The 12,402-nt window shown below is 44.9% G+C and overlaps 1 protein-coding gene and 1 long non-coding RNA gene across 17 annotated transcripts in view; both read left to right on the forward strand.

The window, feature by feature from the left end:
• The window catches only part of bcas3 (BCAS3 microtubule associated cell migration factor), a 474,526-nt gene that overhangs the window by 16,089 nt on the left and 446,035 nt on the right, over positions 1-12,402 (forward strand). The gene's annotated exons all lie outside the window — the stretch shown is intronic.
• On the forward strand, positions 7,092-8,370 carry LOC148334295 (uncharacterized). The gene is made up of 3 exons (XR_015844304.1): positions 7,092-7,938; positions 8,039-8,188; positions 8,261-8,370. It is a non-coding gene; the product is annotated as an uncharacterized LOC148334295 (long non-coding RNA).

Genomic DNA, 12,402 nt, shown 5'->3' on the forward strand with positions numbered 1-12,402 from the left:
AACATTTTATTAATTATTATGCTCCAGCAATGATAATACAATATTGTTGACATTTCTATTTAATGAATACTCATTTATGTTTTTACATAGAGTGGTTAAATATGTACTGCATTCCTAGTGATAAATGGCTCTTAGTATCGCTCTAGACTAATCTTTTGCACTGGTTGCACTTGTGCATACACTTTTTTTTTTCTTGGTTGCACCAGCACTAAAGTAAGGGGAATCAGCATTTTCAATCGCATCACATTCAACATTGCAGTTTTACACGTGAATATTACTAAAGGAGGAAAAATATAAAATAAAATAAATACACACACACACGCACGCACGCACGCACGCACGCACGCACACACACGCGATATATTGTTTTAGTATATTTTCTATCTATTTATCTATCTATCTATCTATCTAGCTATCTATCCATCTATATATATCTATATATCTATATAACTATATAGATATATAGATATAGATATATGTTTTTACTTTAATATTATTTATTATCAAATATATGAATATATTTTAACCCCTCTTCTGGCTGACGTACAGCGTAGCGTACAGTACTTATTTTCCGATTCCCGGTGTTCTGCCAACATGCCCCACCCGTGAGAAACTTCCTGCCAGCGGCTAATTTGACATCCAAAGTTCTACAGCATGCTTTCAGGTTGTTTTGTTTTCAAGTATACAGGTAATTTATACAAATGCCGAAACAAAATACTTGCACATAGAAACATATAGGACATCCTCACAATATATATAAAATCTCAACAGCATAGACATATAGATTATGTTTATACGTAGATATAAGCGGGTATGATGTTCTTGTTGTTTAATTTACCCATTTAGAGTATCTTTTATCAGATAGATATTAGATTACAAACATAACTTTTATTGGTGATATCAAATGAGTGTGGTTAACATCCACTGCGTGAGTAATGTAGTCAACAGAAGCAAACGTTTTGAGGCAATGAAAAAGTCAAATTAAAGTCAATAAAAACGTAAATATTAAGTACTCCCCTCTTTTAACTGAACAAACAACAGGAATGACACAAAGTTACAAACTTCCCGCAAAATCACTGTCGGCGTTGTGCGCACGCGCAGTGACGCAAGATGCATGCGGCATATGGGCGCCACGCTAGAGGGGGCGCCAAAGCGATGGGAGGAAAATAATTTTTGAGTGGCCATTTTATGTATTAATCAGCTATTTGTTCACAGGTATGGTTTGATGTAATCACTACTACTAATAGAGGCACGCAATAGGCGCCCCTCTGCTCCGTGACTGTCATCGGAGACAAGTGCACCGCTCGCACACACAGACACAGAGTCCAGTGCGCGCAACTTCAAGTACGCAAGTGCCGCGCATTTGCAATTGAAACGTATGATGATGCTAACGATGGAGAAGCCTGATAGAAAGTGCTCAGGGGCCCAAAACCAAAAAAGAAGGGGAGAGAGAGAGAGAGAAAGATTATGCAGGCATGAAAACCAGCTTTTCAAAGTGGTAAAAAGACAGATGATGGGGTGTTGGGCGTGGCATGTCATGTCATGCATTCACTTGTAGAAAACGTGGCATGATATAAAGTAAATGTCTGTGTCCATTTGTGTCTAATAAGAACCAGCACATTTGAACAAGGTTCTTAAGGCAGGAACATTCCCAGAAATGCTTCTTGACAGTATTTGAGATTGTAATCCATAATTGCATTCTAAAACCCTTTTCCACCACTGTATCCGATAAGTCTGACACTGATCAGATGCAGTGTCTAATCAGTAACTTGTAAATTAAAAAATAAAATAAAGATTGATTAAGCCAATCACCTGATGTAAAATGAAACATTCAATAAAAGTTTGAAATAAAAGTGTTATATTCACCCAAAAATTTTATTCATAGGCCATATATAAAAATGAAATCCTTAATATCAATATTATTTTTTTTGTTATGTCTGCATACCCCCCAGAAAGTAGGTAGTTGCGCCCCTGAGTGTGCGCAAGCACACAAGACATTGGCCCAGTTTAGCAAGTCAATTTTCTCTCCAGAATATAGACATTTATTACTTTGGCTACTATTTTGATGTGCAAATTTCCCCATTGTGGGACTATTAAAGGACATCTTTATCTTTATCTTTAAAGTTGGATATTCTCCGATTTGACACCATTCCAGCCAGACATATGTGAAAAGTGGACACGTATCACCCCGTCAAACGTGCTAGCTCGGTTAGCTTTGCAATTAGCATGGCTTCTAGCTTATGTGGCGACACAAAAGCAATGATTACAGTCTAAGGAGCAATATCGACAATACATTATCTCGATACATACAGATACTTCCTTGCTTCTTGTGTGTGAAGGCCTTGCCCTTGGCTTATCATCTTGAATGAAGAGATGTACAGGGAATCAGGCAACGTTCACATACATCATCAGAAATCCCTTTATTGTCATTGTACTCAAGTGTGCAACAACATGCTGGTTAATTAAAAAAAAAAGTTTTTCTGTCCCTTTTTTCTGTGAACACGTGCAGAATGAAGTGTTGTTCCCTAGTATGACGTAGAAAGTTAAAAAATTGTGAAAACATGATCTGGGTCAAGATGCCCAGGATTCCAGTAAAAATTTAAGTTGGCCCCTTTTAAGGTTGCTGGAAAGGTGCCATGGTCTGTGGCGCTAAGTGGTTTGTTAAGTATTTATGGTAGATGCTGAGCTAACACCTTATTTAATGGCCTAGTAGAGAGCGGAGTTACACTTGTTCACACTTTTGTGCACTCAGCCATGATGATTTGGACTTGTTGTATGAATGCTGACAGAGGTGATAGTAGATTGCTTTTGCTTCACACTGGATAACTGTCAACAGCCACAAGATGACAAGAGACACACTGCTGGCGATAAATTGTCTGTATACTGTAGGTGTTGCTATAAGAAGAGACGACCAGGGTTACTCGAACTGCACCTGGTCCATAGAGGTTTACATTTCAGACTCTTACATTTGAGTTCCTCAATCGGTTTTATAAATGATCAGAGATTTTATTTTTCACCCAAACATACTTTATCGACCTTTTTTTCTTTAAAATCAGATGCCGTTGATTTTTTTTTCTATTTTGTTCCTTATACACACAGAGGAATCAAATGCTGGAAAATTAATAGTACGGATTCTGTTCCTTTAAGTTTTAATTGTAATTAAATACCTTACAAAGTAGATGTCATTAAAATCAGCAAGATGAAATTCAAAATGTGTGAGATATACAATAAAATATATTTAAAAAAAAAAAAGGAAAATTATAAGCGTTTCGGATGACGGAAGGATGTATTATGTGTACAGACGCTCCCCAAGTTACGAACGGTCGTTCGTTAGCTTAATTTGTTCGTAAGTTGTTTCAGTGCAATATTTTGTATGGAACATATTTTTAAGGTTTATATAAGTATGTTTAAGGCTTGTGTAAGTAACCTGTGTTGGTCTAAATACATGTAATAAAACAATATAAAGATATGTACATCCATGTACAAGTGGGGAAAATACTACATATCTGTGTGAGAGAGAGAGAGTGAGTGCGAGAGAGCGAGTCTTCGTCGCTGGAATGCACGTGGTGGATGCTGGGCGAGCTCTCACAGTGCCTTGCGTCGATATCAGCGGCGGAAAGAAGCACTACTCGGAAATAGGCGCGCTATAAAAAATCTAACTCACAGCATCACTGGCCGAACATTTTTTGACTTAAGCAAATTTTTTTATTATGTACCGTTGTTCGTAACTCAAATGTTTGTAAGTAGGGGAGCGTCTGTCTTTTTTTTCCCCCTCATTTAATATTTAGATACTGTCAAAATGATGATTATAAAGTAAATTAGAATTGGGTGTAGAAAAGGCTGCTCAGAAACTGCGACACCGGCCCCTTTTAGAGGGCGGCGCTTAGCGCTCCAACTCACGTGGCGTGTGCGTGCACATATAGGAAGAAGGAGAGACGGTGGCGAGAATCGTGTCAGTTCTGTTTATCGAGCCAAGTTTATTTGAGTTGTTTATCCTGCTTCGAGTTGTGCGTGTGACAAGTAAGTTACAGCATTAATAACACTGTTCGTTTGTCTGTACAAATACATGTTTCACTGCTAATTGGTAACATGCAATGTTCACAAGCGCATTTAATGGAGCGCTATTGCCGCAACTTCTTTTCGTGTCTGAGTCACGTATGTTTGTGTTGTAATATTTGCAGAGTCAGACATTGATACTTTATTATTTTCTTTGAAGAACCACACAAATATTTCATTTGAAGCACCAAGACGTGTGTACTGTGACTTCAACATTATTAAAGACCAGAAAACTCAAGATTCTATCCTCATTACTGGAGTTCTAACCGGACTCACAACAGTAATTTGCATAATCCTCCCAGCACTAGTTATTCCCCCATTTTTCAATGGTCCTTCGAGCCGGATGGCAAATCGCTGTTTGAAGATGCAAGACTCAAAATTAGTAGCACCTAGCGGCAAACCTAAACGAGTGACATCGGTGCCTTCCTATATGTCTGATTATGACCTGAGTGGGCCAGGGGCTCTGAGTAAATTCTGAAGACCAGCTGCTCCTACTAGAGCAGCGGTCGGCAACCTTTGACACCGAAAGAGCCATTTGAACCCGATTTCCACGGAAAAGAAAACACTGGGAGCCGCACATCTAAAATGAAAAAAAAAAAACTTCTACTACTTTACCGCAGCATGTTTCTTATGAAATCCACGTGCTACAGAGAAAATTACATTTTATTCATTTAATGAACACATTTTGAACATTTTGAATTCTTGAAAAATAATAACAATGAATGTCTCTTTCAAATAAATTAAAAAGCTGAATTTAAATTGTCCATGTAGCAAACGAAAGCAGAAAAATGCCATGAGGCGTCATCCTTATATCCATTTATCTTATCTAAAATGAAGATAACACTGTATATATTGCTTTTTCTTACCTTTACACTTTGTATAAACAACTATAGTGTGGTTATGTCTTATGAAGTGCTACGGAGAAAATTATGTGACGTCTATTTTGAGCGACAAAAAAATTGTCAGGACCGCTTCCCAGCCTGAAGCGGTGTAAGGTGGACCCTTAAGCGCAGACTCAGGAGGTAGGATTGACAGGGCGTTTATTGAAGGCCGACAAGCAACACACAATAATCACTATAGGATCAATATTTATAAATTTACTAACCGCAAGGGTTCTATGATTACCACCGCCGGGAGGGCGAAACGGAAAACGCTGGGTGACCGGGTCACTCCAGGAAATAAATAAGGAAAGAACAGAAATCGCTTGCAACGCAAGGAACCAAAAAACAATGCTTACCACAAAAAGGGTGAAGACAAGACCAATTGGAACGAGAAAACTTAAAGCGAGCCGTAAAGTAGCTGTGAGCAAACCAAGGACAAAATACGCAAATGACAAAAACGAGAGCAAATCACGAGGAGAACAAACTATGAACAAGACCATGAGCAAGCGCATGAGCAACGCTTAAATAGTCCGTAATCAGAGTCCCAATGAGGCGCAGCTGTGGCGATCGGGAGCGCGTCCGGCTCGTGGCCGCTTCCGGGAGCGGAGCCGCCGGGCCACGCCCACTCGCTGGGAGCGCAACAGACGGATCGTGACAAAAATAATATCAAATAATTTAATTAATATTTTAATATTTCAAGATCACAATAATCTTCAAATTTAGAACTAAAAGAATATAAAAACTAACACAAATAAAACACACTTCAATTAAATAAAAAAAATAAATAAATTGTAATTTATTTTCCCAAGCCAATCAGAGCCGCATTATGAGGATGAAAGAGCCGCATGAGGCTCCGGAGCCGCGGGTTGCCGACTGCTGTCCTAGAGCATGACAAGAGGAGCACGTAGCTACGGAGCGCTCAACTAGTAGATCCCCATCACCAGCAGCAAGCCAGGGCTTTGACACGGGGAATTTGGGGGATGTTGAGCACGAGCAGGAGTCTCAGCATTTTATGTAGCAAGCCACCAGGGGGCAGGATATCAACCCACTCAGTGAGTTTAATGCTGCCCTTAAAGAGATGCGCCAAGAAAATGCTGAACTCCACAAACAGTTTTAGAGCCTGATGACTGCCTTACAGTCCAATCCTCCTCCTCCTACCCTCCCACCTCCAGGCACATACCGCAGTGGGTTTGACGGAGGCAATCAACGCCCGAGCAGAAGCCAACCGAACAATCCAGCCCACTCACAGCTACAATATCAGGCACGCGGGTCGTCCGGAAAGCTGATACAGGACTTCTCACTAGTCAAAGTTTCGCAGCCACCCGCAGATCAAGGATATAGTCCATACTACGCAGCCACACCCCCGCAAAGTACGTCTCGTGCTGACATGCATGGCCAAAGGCATCCAGCTCACTCATTCAGAGCTAGTGACCCACAGTATGAAGATTCATACGCTGGCAGAGATTTAGCCTTCCCCCAAGTGCCCTACTCTCATGTTCCACAGAGAGAGACCACATACAGAGGACCTAAGCCCACCATTCCCAGCCTTACATCACCAGACCACAGAGGGTTCGCCCGTATGAAGTTAGCCTTAGAGAATTTATTACCGCTTGACACCACTGAGAGATACAAGTACCAGATTCTCACTCATCATCAAGTGTGAAGAAGCCTCACTTGTGGCTGACTTTTATTGTAATTCCAGGCAACCCTACACAGATACGATGCTGGCTCTCACCGAGATGTATGGACAACCCCACAAGCTTGCTGTGCATCGGATTGCAGCGCTAATGGATGGTCCAAACATACGTAGTGGTGATGTTAAGAGCTTTCGTTTATTTGCTCTCAATGTGCGCTCACTAGTGGGCATGTTAGAACAGCTGGGTCAACAAGGCCAGGTTGAATTAACCTGTGGCTCTCATGTTTCGAGGCTCTTAAGTAAACTCCCCCACGACCTCAACGCCAGCTTTAAAAGATTCATCCACCACTTAGAGCAGGGGTGTCAAACTCCAGTCCTCGAGGGCCGTTGTCCTGCATGTTTTCCATCTCTCCCAGCTGCAACCCACCTGATTCAAATGAGCAGGATACTTATCAGGCTTCTTCAGAGCTTGCTGATGAGCTGATCATTTGAATCAGGTGGGTTGCAGCCGGGAGAGATTGAAAGCATGCAGGAAAGCGGCCCTCCAGGACTGGATCTTGACACCCCTGACTTAGAGTATCCATTCCGACCCTTATTGAATTTGCTGATTGGCTGGAATATGAGTTAGAAGTTCAGGAAGACAGAATTACGCCCCCCAAGAGAGATGAGTCGTCCAACAAGAGGCCTGATAACAAGCGCGCTACTAAATCTTCAAGTAAGTCTGCTACTATCCTCCTGAACACTGAGAAAGCTTCGGGATCAAGCTCGGCAGCAACCCCACCTGCCTTTGGACAGTCAGCCGACAAGACGAAGACGATGGAAAAAGAGAGCAAGGCCTACTGTCCATATTGTGATAATGATAAGCACTTCTGAACAGCTGTTCTAATTTTGAGGACTTGAGTAGGGAACAAAAGGTGATGTGGATTAAAGTCAATAAGAAGTGCTGCATTGTGGATGCAATCATCAAGCGGCAAAGTGCACGCTCAAAGCCCCCTGTAAGGACTGTGGCAGGACGAGAATGAGAGAGGAAAGGAGGAGGAACAAGCACCGCATTCACCGCCAACAGAAAGCTGCCTCGTAAGCAAAACCAACAGAGTCCTGTATGCAGACCGCCCAGTCTACAACCGGAAGGTGTTGCTGAAGATCAGTAAAGTCTTCCTGAGCAGCGGTGACAATTCCTTGGACACATATGCAATTTTAGATGTTGGCTCTGAGCGGACAATACTGCTCCAGCCTGGTGTCAAACAGTTGTGCCTTAAAGAAAGAAAGGTGGTGATGGCTCTCCGTACAATCTGACCAAGACTGGATCAGCTCCATGGAGTGTCAGTTTCGTTCACGATTTCTCCAGCTGACAGCCCTGACAAGGTATATACTATCCCGAATGCCTTCACAGCAGCTCAACTGAGTTTAGCAAAGCATTCTCATCCATTTGCTGCACTTCAGCAGAAGTGTAAACATCTGTCAGGTTTGCCTCTTCTGCCACTGAATAGGGTCCAGCCGATGCTGCTGATTGGTGCTGACTACACGCACCTCATCACACCTACAGAGCCAGTCAGATCACGACCACCTGGTGGGCCAGCAGCTGTGAAGACACGCCTTGGATGGACTCTACAAGGTCCAGCCCAAGCCATCAAGTCAAGCCCTAATGTAAATCACTGCCTTTTGACGTCTACCCCTTCATCCACAGAGCTCTTCTCATGCGTTGAGAAGTTATGGCAGATGGAGGTGCTTCCCTACCGTAGTGAGTGCGGTCAAGACAGGACCCAAGAGGCAGTTAAATTACCTCAAGAACAAACGGTGAGAGTCAATATCAATGGCACTAAGCGTTATGCCACACCCCTTCTTCGAGTTAAGAACATGCCTCTCCTCAAAGCCAGCCCTGTAGCAGTATTGCCACTCCTGAGAGGCATAGAGAAGCGCTTAGCCAATTCCCCAGAACAAGCTGCTCTCTACAAAGAGGAGATAAAGAAGCTTGTAAATGCTGGCTATGTCGTGAAGTTGACAGACTACGAAGTAGAGCGCAGCCCAGAAGCGTGGTATATACCGCACCATAAGGTCCAACATAATGGGAAGAATCCGGTGGTGTACAACTGCTCATTCCATTACCAAGGTCACAACCTTAACCAACTCCTGCTACCAGGTCCCACTCTCGGGCCCTCCTTGCTAGCTGTTCTTTTACGCTTCAGGGAGCATGCTGTTGCCTTCAGCAGTGATATCCGGAGCATGTTTCATCAGGTAATGTTCCTGCCAGCAGATCGACCACTGCTGCGATTTTTATGGAGAGACATGCAGCGGGATCGCCCACCTGATGTGTATGAGTGGCAGGTGCTCCCATTTGGAACCACCTGCAGCCCATGCTGTGCAACATTCGCGCTGCAGAAACATGTCACTTACCACAGCCAACCGGAAGAGGATGTACGTGATGTCATCCTCAAGTCCTTCTACGTGGACAACTGTTTCCTTAGTCTCCCTTGTCCAATAGCAGCCAAGACTCGTGTAGACAAACTGCGCTATCTTCTGGCTGATGGCGGATTCGAATTGAGGCAATGGGCAAGCAACGATCCCAGTGTCATTGAGCATCTTGCGCCAGACATGAGGTCATCCAGTTGTGAGCTGTGGTTCAGCCAAGGTCAAGTCGGCCTCCGTGCACCTCCTGTTTTTTTCTGTGATTGCCGTGGACCGAAGTGGATGTAATGGAAGTAACTTTTGCCGCCGTAGATGAGGAGAGGGAGATGCTCGTGCTATAGATGGGCGGTACGTCTATTATTTGGAGGTACGGCGGATTCGACAAAAATGAACCGCATCCAAAAAAAAAACCCCATCAGATCCAGAGGCAACACAACCAACATATTTCAACGTTTGAAACACCACCACCGATTTGAATATGAAGTCTGTCAAACAGATTCAAAATAAACAGATGAAGGGGAGGCAACAACTAGCGGTCATTCACGTGCTAAGTTAGGATCGCTAACAGTAGCATTCACGTTATGAGAAAAATTGGCTTCGGAAAACTATCTCGTAAGTATTTGTGCGTACCGGTGACAGGCTCCCTCTCAGAGCATCTTTTTGGCACTAATGACAACATTGTAACTTGTGATGATACAAGCAATGGTGTCAAGGCGCCTGTCGAAGGGGGAGAATGGGACTCAAATGCAGAGACAGGATGAAGAGTTGTAGTCTGAGAGTTTATTTGAATGTCCAGTGAATCGTTGGTAGATTGTAGTTCGAACGTAAGCGCGTCTCAGGTGAGGAAGTCAAGCAGGCTGTAGGCAGGCAGGCAGGTCGGTCAGCTGTGTGTGGTCCAGGGAATTACAGAAGTTGGAAGGTGATCTGAGGTTAGAGAACAAGGTTAAGTAAAGGACACGTGCATTGACAACTGGTTACTCAAATATCAAGTAGCTAGAGGGCTACAAACTTGATGTAGCGTGTAGACAATCTGGCAATGTCTTGGTGTGTCTGGGTGTCTTAAATAGGAGCAGCAGTGATTGGGTTGCTATAATCCAGCTGCCAACCACACCAACCTGCAAGGACCCAAAACACGCACACACCCACACACACACCTCAGGGTGTACTGAAACAGCACTCCTGACAGTACCACCCCTCTACGGGCACCACCAGGGGCACAGCACAGGCGATCGGGATGGGCACGATGAAAGTCCCGAATCAGTGACCTCGACAGGACCTACCGAGCCGGGATCCAGGACCGCTCCTCAGGCCCATAACCCTCCCAATCAACAAGGCACTGAAGGCCACGGCCACGGCACCGCACATCCAGGAGCCTGCGCACAGTAAAAGTGGGATGGCCGTTGACCTCCAGGGGAGAAGGAGGGGGTGGGATGGGAGGGGATAGCGGGCTCAAGGTGACAGGCTTGAGCTGAGAGACATGGTAGGTGGGGTGAATGCGCATCGAGGTCGGGAGACTGAGGCGCACGGCACAAGGGTTCACCAAGGCCACAATCTCGAAGGGACCAATGAAGGAAGGTGGGAGCTTCCGGGACTCAACCTTGAGGGGAATGTTTCTGGTGATAAACCACACTCTTTGTCCGACAGAGTAGACGGGGGGCAGGCCTACGGTGGCGGTTAGATTGCGTCTGAGAGCTTGCGGAGGACCGAACCAGAGCAGAACGAGCTCGTTTCCAAACTTCAGCACACCGGCGAATGTGTGACTGCATGGAGGGAACCGCCAGATCACTTTCCAGTGCTGGAAACAGTGGTGGTTGGTAGCCTAAGGAGCACTGGAATGGAGACATGCCCAATGAGGAGCTCTGTAAGGAGTGATGAGCATATTCAACCCACGCAAGCTGGGTGCTCCATGAGGCGGAATGACATTGGGAAATGCAGCGGAGTGCAGTCTCCAGTTGCTGGTTAGTTTGCTCACATTGGCTGTTGGTCTCAGGATGGTATCCAGATGAAAGGCTGACCCGAATGTTAAGAGCTGGACAAAATGCTTTCCATACCTGTGAGGTGAACTGAGGCCCCCTGTCAGACTCAATGTCAGATGGAATTCCGTGTAAGCGGAAGACATGTTGGTCGAGTAGGTCCGCGGTTTCTTTAGCGGAAGGGAGCTTAGGAAGCGCTATAAAGTGCGCTACCTTAGAGAATCTATCCACCACAGTAAGAACCATTGCCTTTGGACGGTGGAAGACCAGTAACAAAGTCCAGGGCGATGTGTGACCATGGACGTTTGGGAACAGGAAGCGGGCGAAGGAAACCGCAGGCAGGCTTAGATGATGTTTTGTTCTGGGCACAAGTTATGCATTCTGACACAAATGATCGTGTGTCCTCCTCCATGGTGGTCCACCAGAAGCGCTGACGGAGAAAGGCTAATGTCCTGCGGACTCCCGGGTGTCAGGTAAGACGTGAGGTGTGACCCCACTGTAGTATCTGTGAGCGGACGGAATCTGTGACAAATAAGAGAGTTTGGGGGACCTCCACCAGGATCTGGTTGGTTTCCTTGAGCATCTTTCACCGCTTCCTCTATTTCCAAAGTCAAAGATGCGATAAAACATGTGGCGGGCAAAATCGACTCAGTGCTATTGCCATCCTTTTTGGCAGAAAACTGGCGGGAGAGGGCTTCGGCTTTGATATTTTTTGTTCCTGGGCGGTAGGAAAAGGTGAAGGAGAATCGATCAAAGAAAAATGCCCATCGGGCTTGACGGGAACTTAACCTCTTGGCAGAGCGAATATACTGCAGGTTTTTGTGGTCCGTCCAAACTACAAACGGGTGTTCAGATCCCTCCAAAAAGTGTCGCCACTCCTCCAGTGCCATCTTCACAGCCAGAAGTTCTCTGTCACCTACTGCATAGTTCCTCTCCGCCGGGGACAGTCTGCAAGAATAGAAGGCACAGGGGTGAATCGTACCATCCTGTGGAGAACGCTGGGAAAGCACTGCGCCAACCCTCACCTCTGAAGCGTCCACTTCAACAATGAATTGTCTACTTGGGTCTGGGTGCACAAGGACAGGTGCGGAGGAGAACAGCCTTTTTAGATCATCGGAAGCAAGGTCAGCTTCCCCTGACCAGCGGAAGGGTACAGAGGTTGAGAGTGGTAAGGGGTGCAGCTTTTTGACTGTAGTTCCTAATGAACCGTCGATAGAAATTGGTGAACCCAAGGAATCGTTAAAGCTCCTTGCGTGAGGAGGGTTTTGGCCAATTTGTTACTGCGGTTACCTTGGCGGGGTCCATTTGAAGTTGTCCCTCAGTGATTGCATAGCCCAGGAAGGTGGTCTTGGGAACATGGAACTCGCACTTCTCCCCCTTTACAAAGAGCTTTTTTTCAAGTAAGCGTTGGAGGACTACTCCCACATGGTGTTCATGTTCAGAAAGGGAA

Source organism: Idiotropiscis lumnitzeri, chromosome 7 (assembly GCF_059441095.1).
Source record: "Idiotropiscis lumnitzeri isolate Australia: NSW breed Sydney's pygmy pipehorse chromosome 7, RoL_Ilum_1.0, whole genome shotgun sequence".
Lineage (NCBI taxonomy): Eukaryota > Metazoa > Chordata > Actinopteri > Syngnathiformes > Syngnathidae > Idiotropiscis > Idiotropiscis lumnitzeri.